This window comes from Acipenser ruthenus, chromosome 5 (genome assembly GCF_902713425.1).
Source record: "Acipenser ruthenus chromosome 5, fAciRut3.2 maternal haplotype, whole genome shotgun sequence".
Classification (NCBI taxonomy): Eukaryota; Metazoa; Chordata; class Actinopteri; order Acipenseriformes; family Acipenseridae; genus Acipenser; species Acipenser ruthenus.
Window position 1 is genome coordinate 34,321,106 of NC_081193.1, and position 17,159 is coordinate 34,338,264.

The 17,159-nt window shown below is 38.5% G+C and overlaps 1 protein-coding gene across 3 annotated transcripts in view; it reads right to left on the minus strand.

Moving 5' to 3' along the window:
• pkib (protein kinase (cAMP-dependent, catalytic) inhibitor beta) overlaps positions 1–17,159 on the minus strand; it is a 46,895-nt gene that overhangs the window by 14,975 nt on the left and 14,761 nt on the right. For 2 of the 3 annotated variants that reach the window (XM_034005492.2, XM_059024079.1), the window contains exon 2: positions 5,857–5,999. The exons of the other annotated variant lie outside the window; for it this stretch is intronic. The gene's annotated coding sequence lies outside the window, so the exon portion shown is untranslated. The remainder of the gene's footprint in view (positions 1–5,856; positions 6,000–17,159) is intronic. 3 annotated transcript variants of the gene reach the window in all.

A 17,159-nucleotide genomic window follows, 5' to 3' on the forward strand; every position in this document is an offset into this window, starting at 1 on the left:
CAGTTTGTTAATAACATGTCATCTTCGATGTCCTTCCTTTAATCCAATTATGTTAATGTTTTAAATGTTCTTTTTACAAAGGTTCTCAGCTAATTTATATGAAATTAAAGTATCTATCAAAAGATAAAAGGACAGTTGTAGTGGACCCACCACGCTTCACAGACATATTAACACAAAGGGCTGTGCAACTAAAATGCTCTTCATTCATGCAACTGTGCCAAATAATTCCAGATTGCATTATGATGCATTTTATGATGCAGATAGAACTAAATATACACAGTAATTACTTATTTAAAAGTAATAACTTTTATAAACACATACTACAGAACAGCATGTGGTAGGACAAATATTAATCCGTGAGGTCCTGGACAAGATCATGAAGGGCAAATATATTTGAATAGAAATAGAATGCGAGATTTACTTGCTCTGTATTGAATTTTTCTGGACGTTGTAATGCATTTAATCACATGCTTGGATGACTCCTGCAAGGGTGGTCTATTATGCAGTATTCAATACATTTAAAAAGATAATACTACTTCAACAGTCCTGTATTTATTCAGAATAGCAGACTAGACTCCTTTTGGGGCAAATAGGTTCCATCCATGTACTATTCTGTTTATATAGCAAATGAAAAGGGAGGACTATGCTGTGGATGAACATAAATTAAACAGCAGCATAGGAACTCAGTTTATTGTAAGAGTGTGATCATCCTATCATACTGTTAAGAAGATTTCCTAAGATAGGTAGGAAAAACTGTCCAACCTTCTTCAGAAGTAATCTGCTAAGACTTCTTGTAGGAGTCAGGTATTGCTGAGAGCAAGGAGAACAGACCTAACCTTTATTCTATTGCCAAGCAAAGGTAACATCTGTAAAAGGCAGGATGAGTAACTCGGGGACCATTAATGCACACATTTGCTGGTAATTTATGGATCAATTGGCTCTTTGTGCACCAGAGTAGTTAACCAATTACTAAATTAGTTCTACCATCTATGTAATACATGATACATTTAACAACAATATTCTGGCCATTGCTGTCTGCAGCCTATTGTAAGTAGAGGTCTGCAAGATATGTATGGAAAACAAATAGAAAAAGACATCTTTGCTCAAAGACTTTATGGTTCATGGCTTATCTTCCAGCAGTGCCTGTCAGTAATGTGTACCGAATAGCTAGTCTGCACTTGCCTTCCAGGAAATACAACTTGCATCCAGCATTGCACCCATCAGACATATTTCTATTACAGTCATAGCATACAATTATACATCTAAAGGTTTTTTTTTTTTTAATTTATTTAAAGAGGGTATTGCTTAATATACCATATTTGGAAAATGTAATAACAGCTCTGGGTGCTTACAAGATTGATCCTTCTTAATCACTTAATTCAGTTCATTGGGATGAAAAAAGAATGGATAGCTAAACTAAGTCACGCTACAGTACAGCCTGTTATTTATTTTATTTTTTTTAATGCCGAGAAGAAAACTGTCCTATTTCTAAATAAAATCTCCATACCATTATTTTGAAGTGGGTAAAGAATGACAAACAGGAAGGTATAAGCATGAACATAGACATGAATGTTTGTTTTGCCTCGGCGTACAATACCCTAAGTGCTACTGTTAATTAGTCATGCATAATAAAATGACACGCTGAAATTGACAGACTTCTAAGCATATTTCATTAAGATGACATGGAATTTTTCAGGCACATTTTTTTTCTGTTTTTATTTTTGGTCACGTGATGTCCCTTTAAAGTCATTGAGCTGATTCTGTTTCTTAAACTCTTGGAAAAGTATTGATTGTGAAACAAGATCACTTGTTTTTTTCTCCCATAACTTGAATAATTCTATTTTATTAATAATGTAACTCCCTCCACCAGGCAAATGATTTCTCCTTCCTTTTATACCATGTAGCTGGAGCCTAATTAACCATTAATCATTCAATTAATCCTCATTCTGGCAGGGATGATTTTAACCCCTTCCCTGTCAACCCTATGTATACACTTACATTAGTGTTGGATAATTTTACACAGTATCAAAATGCATAGGTATATGAAAAAAAAAACTGCAAGTGTCCATTTGCTCAAACAATACAAAAAAAAAACAGAAGTGAAAAACTGAAGTTACAGTAGAAATTAAATGTGCAGTACTAGATTACTGTGCTGGAGCAAAAAAGTCTTGAATGTGGGGTTGCTTAAAGGGCACATAAGGACCTTTTTATTTTATTCTTACATGTTCCCATGTGTTACTACAACTGTTTACGTAAGGTGTGTGTATTTTCATTTTTTTTTTGTTTACACACGGACCACTTTTTAAAAACTTTTAAATTGCATTCCCTGACTCAAGATGGCTTCCCATGTACCCGCATGGACCTCTCAGAACTATATTTTCCATCTTCCTCCTGCTCACTGGTAAATCCATCTCAGTTACATATGTGAGCAGGAGGATGATGGGAAATTCTGATAGGTCCATGCGGGTACATAGGCAGCCATCTTGACTCAGTGAATGCAATTTAAAAAAGTGGTCAATGTAAAAAAAAAAAAAAAACAATACACACACACACACACCTTATGTAAACAGTTGTAACAACACATGGGAACATGTAACAAAATAAAATAAAAAGGTCCTAGTGCCCTTTTAAAGGTTCGGCTTCAGGTTGCTGTAGCAGTCACACTGTTCTTTCCAATTCCAAAATCTTGTGCTATTGTTTCCCTGCTAACTCCCTTTTCCAGAAGTGAAAGTATTTCCAACTTTAGTTCAATTGTAAACACAACTCACTTTCGCTTTCCTGTAGCCATTTTACATTAGCGCTGTGCACGTAGGTGACGTTGCTGAAGAGCTTGATCACAGCGGATAAACAGTTAGGGCGGATATGTGACGGGCGGACACACGACGGATTACCGTATTTAGATACATATTTACACTAAGGGCTTTCATCCTGTCACAATATGTATTTTAAATTTTAAATGTTTTCAGCTTTATACATTTACCATTGTTTTGTTTGATTTTTTATACAAGCTTTTTGCAAGAGTGTAAGGGATATATTTGACCTCTCCTCTCAGCAAGTTTCAGTTGTCTTTATATCCTGATGAATGTCACCAGGCTACAACCAAATTAATGATTAAAAACTGTTTAATGGTTTTCAGTTCTTCCATTTGTTATTAGATTATTTTTTACTACAACAAACATAAGAACATAAGTACAGATTTTATTAACAGATTTCCCCCTATTGTCCTTGTTTTGAAATACATTTAATGGTGATATATCAGTAGAAGTCCTAGCAATTCCTTTTTGTGTATTAATTTGTGACAGAATATACATAGAAATTAATAATAATAATAATAATAATAATAATGACTGAAACATTTTATTTCTCAAACGGTTTGAGTATACTTTAAATCAGAATACTGTAGTTTTCCCATTCACCAGGCTTTCTCAGCTATTCATGTATTCTGTTAGACCCCCTTTTTTCTATATTACTATCTACTAGCAAACTATAGTGCGACTGCAATATTAGATAGTCCAGAGCCACAATGTATTTAAAAGCTGGCACTAGCAGACTGTGTTTTTTTGACAGTAAATGTATCCCACTTAGAAACTGAAATCCCAGCTGCTTTAAATAGTATTCAGTCAGATGTCTTCAGGAGATTTTCCTGAATAATTTATATGCAAAGAAAAGTCCTTTTTGGCAACCCGTTATAACAACAACCCAGGTAAGACACATATTTAAATAACTGCAAACTTTACAGGTACCTGAATATGCAATAAGCAATTTAATTGTGAGGTCTCTACCAAGAAATAACAAGCAAAATACAATTTTAATGACACCGAAAAGTAACCCCCTCAATAGGAAAACTGTTTATTGCTATAGATTTCAAAACAAAATTCTAATAACTAAATTGCAATTGTGCATCGAGTCATCCTCTGCTCCTCTGAATAATGCACCTTCTGGAAAACTCTAATTAATTACAAGCAGAACAGCAGTAAAACAACTTGATAAAGAACTGCAGGTTTCTGAAGATGGAGGATTTAAAGGCTGCGCTATTCACCATTTAGAGGACTGCACTTATCCTCATTTCTACTAACATAAGGATGTCGACAAAGCACTATTATGCGACAGCATTCTGCTAATTCAGCGATCACATGTATCTTTGTTTCAGATGCATCTCTGCACCCCAGTATGATAACCCTACATCCACCACCACCAACATATGAAATTCTGTTACTCTGTTATAATTATTTATAGGGATGTTATACTCAAATGTCACAACTGTAAATTGCCCTGAATTGATAAAGGAAAAGCTTGCTCTAGACATGATTTAAAAAATAGATTGCTTTTTTGATTTAAAAAAGCAATCTACCACTTCCGTTTAACTGAATAATAAGCCAAAGTCAAGTCTCTAAAACATTATTATGAGTAGCGGAAAAACTGTGAGTGGGAAAATGAGAAAGCCGACCAAACTCATGACACATTAAAAAGGGAGTACTGGTACATGCACATTTGTTTAAAAGATCAAGACAAAATATTGTCCTCATCTTTTTATTATACCTAATATAATATGCACTGGGCAAAATGTACTAATCATTTGTTCAAAAGTAAATATTGCACCACCGTAAAATATTTTTTCACAAAATGTGCAAGACACAATTTTGATATGGGCTGTTTTCACAAAGTCTGTTTGGATGGAATAATTACAGTTTTGTATTCATTAAACTGTTCTAGACTGCTTTTAAGAAACCAAAAACTTAAATTAATAGCATTAATATTATTAAGCTTTGTAAAACTGGCCTGTGATTCCCTGGTAAATTTATATTTCATGACTTCTGGCTTTGATGTAAAACCAAAAATCAATATGCAGATCTCATGCTGTATAACATTACAGTTTTACCACACATCTGGACATGACTTTGAGAAAATAAAATATGTATGAAACATATGACCCATTTATTGTATTAGTGCATTCATTCAGCGTGATCAATACAAGTTGCACACTAAGATACAATAATACATTTGTAGGGAGACAGTCAGAACACCACCAAATAGTAAAGTACAGGAATTATAAAAGCTGATTACAAAACAACGGACAATATGGGTAGAATCCATATGGGGAGAACAGTTTAGTGCCTTTTAATTACACATGCTGCATGTTTAAACTAAATTGCTGAATACCCTTCAGCAGAAGACCAATAATCTTCTTAAAATAGCACAGTTCAGTGAAAGGGGTAAGGTTCAGAATGAGGGACTAATCTTCAAATCCAGCTTAGAAGTTTTTTAAATTCGGGAACATTACTTTTTTTTTTTTAATGCAGATCATTGGTACTGCCACCATTAACAGCATCTTTCTTTTGTAGGTTATTGGTATAAGACTGACGTTTCCAACAGGGGCTGATTCAGAAGATCGAACCCTTTTTAAGTCATGATTCATGCCCCTACAATATAATACCAATAAATAATACCAGTGCACACTTGGATGAACTGCAGACATGAAAGCAGTATCACTGATTGGATCTGCCAATCAGATCTACCAGGTTTCTCATTGGTTTGTTTAATTACAGTTAACTGTAAGTTTCTAATTTTTCTCCAGTTAAAAACAGACACTGATGAGATGGATATAAAATATGCAAACAAACATGTTATCCTATGTAGTCATGGTCCACATTAACTCTGAAGTTACTAACAAGGTATGACAAGTTTGGTGAGTGGGGTGTGGTGAAATTAACACTAACAACAAGGGTTTACTCCCAAAAACGTCTGTTTAATAATATATAAAAACGAAATTACAAAAATAAAGCAGGTCGCCCCTATACCAGCACAACACTGCGGGTTGCAGTCCCAAACAATAACAAAACAATAACACTCCTGTACCACAATCCTGTGTGCACGAAACTGTGCTCTGTGGTCTGGATGTGGTCCAAGTGTCTGTGCTCCGCTGTTCTGTGCAGTGATGTGGTGAAGTGCGGTTGTTAGCTGGCTCCGTGGCTGCAGCTCCCGTTCTCCGTCTCACTCCTCTGCAACAACAAACAAATCAAAAACAACAAATACAGGCTCCGGCCGTGTAGCTTGTTTCAGCGCAAGGGGGTCGTATTCTTCTTCTTCTTTTTGGTTAATGGCCACCAAGCTTCCGCCGAAGCTTATTGTCGCCACCTACTGTTTGTTTTGATTATAGTTATTGTGAGACCAACACTTTTTGATTCCTGATTTATTTTTTAAAATGTATTTCTTTCTTTATTTATTTAAGACTGGTTAAATCTCCCTGTTTTCCTAATGAATTTCCCTATATAGCTGACCATACCCCTATCTATTCGATTACCACCCCCTATGCCGTCCCTAAAAAAATATTCAAAGCCCTCAACTCTTCCCCTACCTCTAATTTCACTTCCCTATATCTAGCACATTCAACCATCAGGTGTTCCAGTTTCCATAACCCCACATCTCATACATAACCCATTATCACGCACTCCAATTCTATAGAAATGTTCATTTAAAGCTGAATGTCCTGTAAACAGCCTTATTAGGTTGACTTCCTCCTGTCTATTCCCTCCATACCACCTTTCCCGCAAACTGAATTTGTGATTTATATAATTTATGCCCTTTTTTTCCCTATTCCACATATTCTGCCATTCATCCACTATAATTTTTCTATTATTTTATAATACTCCCTTAACCCACAATGAACATCCATACCCACATTCACTTTCTTCACTGCCATTTTTTCTAACCCATCTGCCCTCTCATTCACCTCTATTGCTATATGCGCTGGAATCCACACAAAAACCACATACAATCCTAAACACACACATTCTGACACTAGATACAGTACCTCCTGTACTAAATCCCTGCTATCCCCTTTTCATTTTTAATTGCCTGTAGTCCTGATAACGAATCTGAAAAAATTACTGCCCTCTCTACCTTAACCTCTATAATCCATTGTAATGCCAAAATAATCCCTATTAGTTCAGCCGTCATAAAAGACACGTTACCTGTAATACATACACATTTTCCTACCTCAAATTCTGGAATGTAATAAGCTGCTACAACTCTACCATTATCTGTATTTAGACCCATTTGTAAAAATCTTACAGTAATTTTCCCCATACAGTTTACCCATTTCCCTGCCAGTTAACAGAAAACCCCTCTTTCCTCCTTTTCTTTAACTTTTAATAAATACAAATCAACCACTGGATTTTTAAAACACCATGGACTGATGACAGAGTTTGTATTTTTTAGTCTCACCCTCCCTATACATTCTTGCAATGTTACCTGCTCCTCAATATCTTTCTTAATTCTCACCCCTAAACATTTATCACACTCATTCCTTTTCCTCATCAATACCCAACAGGGCTCAAAAATCCATTTAACATGATTTCCATCTCCTCCTAATTCTCATCTTCCTTCTTAAAAAAAGAGGCATTTCCCCAGCAACTACTTGCAATGCTGCAACTGGAGATGAACATAGCGCTACACTGCATATTCCTAGCTTGTACCACATCCAATTTTCCCAGCTCCTTACTAGCTGCTTCCTCATATACCATACATCCATAATCTAGTATAGGCCTGATCAAAGGGGTCCGTATTCACGCAAATGTATCCCCCTTGTACCACCAAACTCCTCCCTGCAACCAACCCGTTGCCATGGTTTATCCAATCGCTGCCTGGCCCATATCTGACCGCAATGGAGTTGTTTAGAGTACTTGCAGTTATGAACTTCCCCAAGATGGCCGACTTCCGGTTTCCGCCCACAGCCGAGTCAACCCGTCTATGAGGAAGTGCACTACCAACATTACCTGGCACTCTTTCCGATCGGGAGGGAGATTTACAGCATCGACTCTTTATCACACAAGAGTAAAAATGCATTCCAAAAAATGCACTTGCAAATAAAAACACATACTTTGCTTTTCAATTATTTTTAACAAAAGATGAAAAACATACTACACAGGTCTTAGAGTAAGTAACTGGGTTCCAAAAAATATAGCACTACACGTCCCCACATGTTGCTACAACTGTTTAAATAACGTTCCTGTAATTTTTCTTTTCATTGTTAACACCCTGACAACTTTTGACACTTATAACTTTAAAGTCTGTTTCAAAGCTATTTTCAAAATGGCGATCTAGTGCACTGGGTTTGAGATCTGTCCTCTTCCAAAACACAGCAAAGCGAAAAAAAAAAAAATCATCATAACAAGTGCTCTGGCTTTCCTGTTCTGTACCACATTATGAATCGTTATTGCTGTGTTACCTGTTTGACAATGTGTGCAGTAATCCTTACACTATCAGTGCACTAGAGCGGACATTTTGAAAAGCGCTTTGAAACAGACTTTAAAGTTATAAGTGTAAAAAGTTGTCAGGATGTTAACAATGAAGGTATGTTATTTAAACAGTTGTAGCAACACGTGGGGGCGTATAACTCTATATTGTTCGGAACCCTGCTACTTACTCTTTGATGCTTCCTTGTTTCCTCTCTAACCCCTGACTTTTGATAACTTGTTCAACTCAAAGAAATCCCTACTTACCTAAAGACAAATGCTAGCATCTATTTTATTCCCTTCCCTGCTGTATTGTTGCTCAAACACCACTTACTAGATAATGCAACACCAGCTGATAGAGATCAATCCTGAAGCAGTTTTATTGACTGCTTCTGGTTGAGGCATGCTCTTGCTGTTTGTGATCAAGGAATCCACAGGTCTTTCTGTGGCACATAACATTATTATTATTTTTATTATTTTAATTATTATTATTATTATTATTATTATTATTATTATTATTATTATTATTATTATTATTATTATTAATTTCTTAGCAGACGCCCTTACCCAGGGCGACTTACAGTTGTATACAAAAAATACACATCAAGAATTACAGTATAATTAAGAGCAAGATACAAAATACAATGACTTCAGTCCTAATAAGAGCAAATACAAAACACAGTATGACTTGATATCGGGGCAGAGCAGATCACTGTTGATAGTTACATCAGGGATAAAGTAATCCAAAAGTTACTGCACCTTACATTAATGCATCCAACATATGTATGGTACAGGTGCACAAGTCTCAATAAATAAATGTAAAGCAGGTAGAAACAGACTTGCTCTCTGTAACGCTGGAGAAAAAACAAACCCTCCAAAAAGCCAGCAATGCAAAAACAAACTTTTTTTCTTTTTATATTGAATGTTCAGGACAAAGTGCAAGTGCAAAAACGTGCAGACGTGTCATTCACAACCGTGACTATCCACAGTATGGATCTGACATGGAAAAGGCAATGGAGTTAATTTCCGTATTACTCTCCACTGGTTTTGCAGCAAAGCTGTTACCTCGGGGTCATATGTAAAAATAACTTATCAGCATGAAAGCTAAGACTTCTCAGAACATCTCAGGCTAAATTAAGATTTATCTCGACGATTGCACCCGCTGTGCTGCACATTTTGTAATTCAATTAACTATTTATTATACATCAGTATCAATTACAATTATTACAATTTAAAATCAAATATTAAAACAATTTTGCTGCAGGATTCTGGTGCCTGCTTGAATTATTAATGCCCTAGTGGTCCCATGCAAATTCAAAGGATGTGTTATAATTTTAATTGATGTTGGAATCTTTTTGCATGTTGCCATTTCTTGTTTTGTTAACAGTGTTTTGCGAAGTTAAAACAATTAAACATTTCAGTAAAGTAGCCTTCATGCCACAAGAATGCATTCCATTCTCAGGTGCCGTGACATACTCGGGCAGTCAAATGTAAAAGGAGAGCAAGCACACTGGTTTCTCTTGACATCAACCTTTATTGCCATCCCTACCACCCCTTCTCTTGCAGGCAAAGGTCTATGAACTAGCACAAGCTTCAATAGTAGAACATAGGCTACTTAGAATAGAATGATAAATTCCAGTTCAGAGCAATCTAGCCACAGCTCCCTTTCAAATCTTCTTAAATGATTGAGACCTTGTTATCTGTACTGCATGCACTCAGGACTTGTTAGCCAGTATTACCTTACAGTAAAATATACTCTAGATTGAATTTCATGTGCTGTGCCAAACACGCTTTCAATGTCACATTTTTTTTTTAAAACAAATGTTGTTGTTCCCTTTATTAGATAATGGGAATACTGTTTATATGGGTTTATATGTCCATGAAACTTGATGAATGTAACAGATTAGGGCACAGGTTTGATAAACATACAGGCTAACTTCACTATAAGGAACCCCCATGGGACCTGGAGAAATGTTTGTTATATCAGGGTGTTCACTGTAATAGGGTTTGGCATTTTTCCGTATCAGAATAATGACAAAACGGCAAATTTGAATTGAACATCCATATATAGTGCTGTGAAAAAGTATTTGCCCCCTGTCTGATTTTCTGCATTTTTGCACATTTTTCACATTGTATTTGGTCAGATTTTTTGTGGCTTGTAGTAGTATATAGAGGGAGTCTGAGAGAAAAAAAATGACACCAAAGTTTGGTGCTTCTGTTTGAGTACTTTGGTTAACAACCAGGCCTGATTTGGGCCAGCCCTGCCCAATATAAATGACTAACTTTGGCCCTTACCATCAGAGTGAAGTTGTCAGCACACAGGTTATAGAGGCACATCATGCCACGAACAAAAGAAATTCTTGAAGACCTCCAGAAAAAAAGTTATTGATGCCTATCAGTCTGGAAAGGGTTACAAAGCCATTTCTAAGGCTCTGGGGCTCCACCGAACCACAGTCAGAGCCATATTGTCCAAATGGAGAAAGTTTGGGACAGTAGTGAATCTTCCCATGAGTGGCCATCCTGCCAAAATCTCTCCAAGAGCAAGGCGTAAAATTGTCCAGGAAGTCACAAAGAACCCTAGAACAACATCCAGGGATCTGCAGGCCTCTCTCGCCTTGGCTAAGGTCAGTGTTCATGACTCCACCATCAGAAAGACACTGGGCAAAAATGGGATTCATGGCAGAGTAGCAAGGCGGAAACCATTGCTCACTAAGAAGAACATGAATGCTCGTCTCAAGTTTGCCAAAAAGCACCTGGATGATCCTCAAGAGTTCTGGAACAATGTTCTATGGACAGAGGAGTCAAAAGTGGAACTTTTTGGCCGACATGGGCCCCGTTATGTCTGGTGAAAACCAAACACTGCATTCCACAGTAAGAACCTCATACCAACGGTCAAGCATGGTGGTGGTAGTGTCATGGTTTGGGGATGCTTTGCTGCATCAGGACCTGGACGCCTTGCCATCATTGAAGGAACCATGAATTCTGCTCTGTACCAGAGAATTCTACAGGAGACTGTGTCAGGCCATCCGTCCGTGAGCTGAAGCTGAAGCGCAGCTGGGTCATGCAGCAAGACAATGATCCGAAACACACAAGCAAGTCTACATCAGAATGGTTGAAGAACAAGAAATTAAGTTTTGGAATGGCCTAGTCAAAGTCCAGACCTAAACCCCATTGAGATGTTGTGGCAGGACCTGAAACGAGCAGTTCATGCTCAAAAACCCACAAATGTCACTGAGTTGAAGCAGTTCTGCATGGAGGAGTGGGCCAAATTCCTCCACAGTGTTGTGAGAGACTAATCAATAACTACAAGAAGCATTTGGTTGCAGTTATTGCTGCTAAAGGAGGCATAACCAGTTATTGAGGCTAAGGGGGCATTGGGTGTCACACAGGGGCATTGGGTGTTGCATAACTTACTTTAATAAATAAAGGAAATATGTATCAAATGTTTGTGTTATTTGTTCACTCAGGGTCCCTTTTATCTAATATTAGGTTTTGGTTGAAGATCTGATAACATTCAGTGTCAAATATGCAAAAATGCAGAAAATCAGATGGGGCAAATACTTTTTCACGGCACTGTATACTACTTTTATGAAGATTCCTTCACACTGATCAACATTTAAACAGTATTGTGACAAGGTACTCCTGTCACATGTCTGGTTAACCTCATTGCAAGACAGAAACACATGGGACTTGGAGTTGAAACGTTGGCACAGGCTCGCAGGACTTATTAAACACAAAACAGAAAGTAAACAAATGGGTCATGTGACGCTACCAACGATGGTAATGCATAGAGGACACATACAGGCAGGCAGCAAGTCTCAATCGAGCGCCCGTCAAGCGATCCTGTACATGATCTTTCTAATAGGGCTAATTTGCATTGAAAAAAAAATCGGTTCTTACTGTTGGGATCGTTAAAAACAGGTATTCGTTATAAGAAGGGTTCGTTATAGTGAAGCTAGCCTGCATTTCTCTTATGCTGCAATGCCTAAACTAGCCTTTTTTGAGCATGAGAATTCTTGTGAATTTCTATAGCATTTACAAATGAGAATGGTCTTACACGTCTTCTGGTTTCTGTTAACACAGGTTCCCTTTCAATCTCAAAATCTCAACCATTATGAGTTGAGAAATGACCCTTGTGTCACATGACCTGAGCACATATTTAAAAAGCTGCCCGATAGGCCCAGGTGGCAGTCCGCCCACATCAATGCGCCTGAACTGAGGGCAGTGCACCTGGCCCTGCACCATTTTCAATCAGTGCTGCAGGGCGGTGTTCCAGTTGCTCACCTGGGCACAATCGCTTTTTCTGTCCCTCAGGGCAGTCCACCTGCTGGGGGTTTCGAACCAGGCAGCAGATCTGCTGTCAATGGGGACTCCTTGGCATGCCGAGTAGCGCCTGCATCCCCAGGTGGTAGCCATGATTTGGCACAGGTTCGGCAGTGCGAGTCGACCTGTTTGCCTCAGAGGAGTCCACACATTGCCCTCTGTGGTTCTCGATTCAGAGAGGCGGGGGCCCTCTGGGAATCGATGCCCTAGCCAACAGCTGGCCACAGGGCTTGCTGTATGCCTTCCCCCCTCTAGCGTTGATCCTGTCCTTCTTGGAGAAGGTACGCGAGGGTCCTCCTTATTGTGCCGCACTGGCCCAGGAGGATATGGTTTGCTGCTCTGAGCCAGCTCAAGGACAACCGTGGCAGATCCCGCTACACAGGGACCTTCTAAGTCAGGCTCAGGGCCATTTGTGGCACCTGGACCCTGGGTCACTCCAGCTGTGGGTCTGGCCCCTGAACGGGAGCGTCTGAGTGCCCTCTGACTCTCGGACTCCGTTATAGCCACACTACAGAATGCTAGAGCCTCTTCAACGAGGGCTCAGTATTCTTATAAATGGAGGATTTTCCAGCACAGAGACTTGTCGAGAGACCATGACCCCACTTCTTCCCACTTGTCTGTTTTGCAGTTTCTACAGGACCTCCTAAGTTGAAGGTGTACCTGACTGCTATATCTGTGTGTCATGTCAAAATTGACTCTGTCTTCTGGAGCTCATTTTTTGGCAGTGCAGGTTTTAAAGGGGGCTAGGCGGCTCCGCCCTCCCCTTAAACCGATGGTTCCTTCCTGGCATCTAGACTTGGTTCTAGAGGCTCTTACAAAGGCTCCCTTCGAGCCTCTGCATAAATACTTGTCTTTTAAGACAGCCTTTCTCCTGGCCGTCACCACAGTTAAACGTGTCAGTGAGTTACAGGCCCTTTCCATAGAGGGTTCCTGTTTGCGCTTTGCCAGCAGCGGTAATAACGTTACTTTACGCACTAACCCAGCTTTTCTGCCTAAGATTGTTTCACAGTTTCACTTCAACCAGTCAGTGAAATCGGAAGATTTCCACCTGCCCCCTTCTCCTCTGAAGCAGATCAGAGACTTAATACACTCTGCCCTGTCAGGGTGTTGAGGTGTTACATTGATAGGTCTCAATCATGGCGACAGACAACCCCTTTATTGGTGTGTTATGGGTGGCGCACTCAGGCACTTTCCAGCAGCGTTTGTCGCATTGGATAGTGGATACGATCCGGCTGACTTATGAGCTGGCTAACCTACCCTCTCCAAGTGATGTTACAGCTCACTCCACTAGAGGGACTATGACGTCTTGGGCAGTGTTTCATGGGGCATCCCTACCTGACATATGTAACGCTGCGGCATGGACCACACTGCACACGTTTATAAGGTTTTACTGACTGAGTCCTTCATGCAGCTTACCCTCTTGCGCAGCAGCTTTCCAGTTAGGCTCGCGCCAGGGAAAGGCTTGTGGCTGCTTTGGCTCACTGCGACAGCTTGGGTATACATTTCCCAACTCAAAGGTTGACATTTCGAGATTGAAAGGGAACATTGGGTTACTTACCGTAACCCTGGTTCCCTGAAAAATAAATGTCAACCATTAAATTCGTGAGGTCACTAGCTTGCCTTCATTGCCATACGGAATCAAATGGCGAATGTTGCTGTGTGACGTAGCATCTTGTTCCAGAATGCAACAGACACGTGGTCACACGGGGCCTGTCGGGCAACTTTTTAAATATGTGCTCAGGTCATGTGACACGAGGGTCATTTCCCCTCGTAATGGTTGACATTTCTTTTTCAGGGAACCAGGGTTACGGTAAGTAACCTAACATTATGTTCTAAATCAGTGGTGCGCAAACTTTTATATGCTGCCCCTTAGCATACATTTTGTTGCTAGAAGTGCCTTTGAATGGGGCTTTTATCTGTAACATTTCATTGGTGCTGTGGAGCATTTGATTAATGGTTTTGATGTTTTTGCAATGTTTCTGTAATGTTTTGTTGTAGCTGACATTACATTGCACAACAGCACACTCTGAGACAACATAACCCAATAACAAAGAGACAGCTTTCACTGCACCCATAGCTATCAAATGAAAAACATTCGATTTTCAGGGTTTCCTAGGTTAATTTTTAATACTGCAGTGTTTACCAACCGGAGGTTGTGTAATATTAAAAGAAAAAAACAATTGCAAATTTATTCAAGTTTAATACTGATTATTTAATTCAATCGTAAATCTGGATGAGGCTGTGTCAGGATTAAAGCTAAGAATAAATGTAAAATGTATTGTGACGACTGATAACTAAATTTGCTAATGATGCTTTATGTAAATGTGCAGGTTTAAACAACACAGCATGACAGTAAATCATCATTTCAACTTCAGTGTGTTCTATAAGCTCTAATGGAACTTAAATATTTTCATTGGAATATGTTGTCAGTTGCGACACTGGTTAAAACCTGAAATCAGAAACTCTCATTATAACTGTCATGTAGCCTGCATCACATAAACAACCATAAAACTGGACAACATGGAGACCAAAATGCTCCCTTCAGTGCCTAAGTGTAATTTAAGCAGGATTTCTTCTCCCATCCATTACATTCATTCAGATTGTGAGGATGCTTTGAGTTTACTGTAAAGATACTGTTCCTGGAATAATACTGTGGGTATTATTCCATGGTTATTTAAAGAGAGAACAGAGCAACCATCAAGTGGGCATACTAATTATCAAACAACTTGCTACCCACATTATGCATCAGGTAGCTTCCTTCTCGTCGTCCAGTCTGGGCTAATTTTATAAACTGAGTGGGTGGATCACTGGAGAATGAAGCAAGTAAAACTCATATAGGTTCTTTAATGACATCTGGCTGCCTCATAACAGGTAATGGTTCAGTGTTAAAAGAAAAACAAAATACCGAAAAATACAAGTGTAACCAAACTTTCTTACTAAACTTTCTTTCATTAAATTTAAAGAAAAGATATTGTAAACTGCCAAACTTACATATAGTTACCAGCATAAAAACAGAACAATTTGTTTTAAACAGTGCTGAGGAGTTTTGTAGGATAATTTTAAAATATTTGAAATAACCAGAGTTTACTGTTTTAGACTGTGGCAGAGTGCCCCGCCCCTGTGCGTATTTTGTGTTTTATATTGCATGTGGGATGTTTATATGTATGTGTGTAGTGGTGCATGAAGTGTGGGTCATTATTATTTATTTCTTAGCAGACAACCTTATCCAGGGCGGCTTACAATTGTTACAAGATATCACATACAATTACATACAATTACATTATTATTTTTTACACATTATTTTTAGATACAATTACCCATTTATAGAGTTGGGTTTTTACTGGAGCAATCTAGGTAAAGTACCTTGCTCAAGAGTACAGCAGCAGTGTCCCCCACCTGGGACTGAACCCACGACCCTCCGGTCAAGAGTCCAGAGCCCTAACCACTACTCCACACTACTGCCCGTAGCACAGGTGATTTAAAATGTGTATTTGCATTTAGGTACAGAAATTGCACAATCACTTCACGTGCAGATTAAAGTGGGTATTGGTATAGGGGCACGGGGAGTGCACAATTAGTTCAGGTCGAGATTCAATTGAATGATCGATTAGCATTTGAGTCTAGACACAGCTGCATAAAACAGCGAGTGTTTCACACACAGTGTGTTCGCGGTTGGTGTGTTCGAAGTGGAGAATGGGAGAGAGGAGGAATAATTAAAATCTAAAGAAATAAACAATTGCTACTCGTGTTGGAAGGACCAGCACAATACTTGTTTGGGGTTTGTCCACTGTTTGCTTGTCTGTTTGTTTTGGCCAACGTGCCATTTGTTTTGTTCAGTGTTGTGTGTTTTTTTTTTTTAAATTCTTTGATTTTCAATAAACCGGCACACCAGCACATTCACTCACCATTCTGTGTCCTGCTTTTCTTTGCCTGACATCACCACACGAGCCAGCCTGTTCACAGAAAAATACTGTACAAAGCAATTGCCTATACCCAAACTAGATTGCTTTATCAATGCAAAACTTAACTAATACCAGTATAACAATATTTCACTCTTATCAATGGCTACATTTACAAAGGAAATAGAGGTACCACTCTATGATTGTCACGCTATTATTTCTGAAAATAAAATCCCTTGACCTTGTGCTTTTTTATTTTGACAATGGTTTACAACATACTACTAATTGCCACACTAGTGATTGTCATTTTATGGTAAAAAAGAGGCTATACTAATATTTCATACAGCACGCATCATAAGAACATACCTATAAATTCAAAGAGGTGTTTACAACAACTTTATAAGATTTTAGAATGCTATTACAGAAAATGTCCAGTTTTTCTTACCTAATCATGGCTGTCCGTAAAATGTTTCTATTAAGATTCCCTCATAGCACAAAAAGGATTCCTTAATGTGCTATGCTAAAGTTGTGCCAACATGCTACCACTACTACTAATTACATTAAGTATATATTTTTTTAACTATGTAAGTTAATATGTGGTTTGTTTTGCAGCCATCAGAATCGCTATATTGTAATATGAACTTCATAAAAAATGTCTCTGGTACGATTCTTTACTTCAAATCAATGAATTTTCAAAGAAATG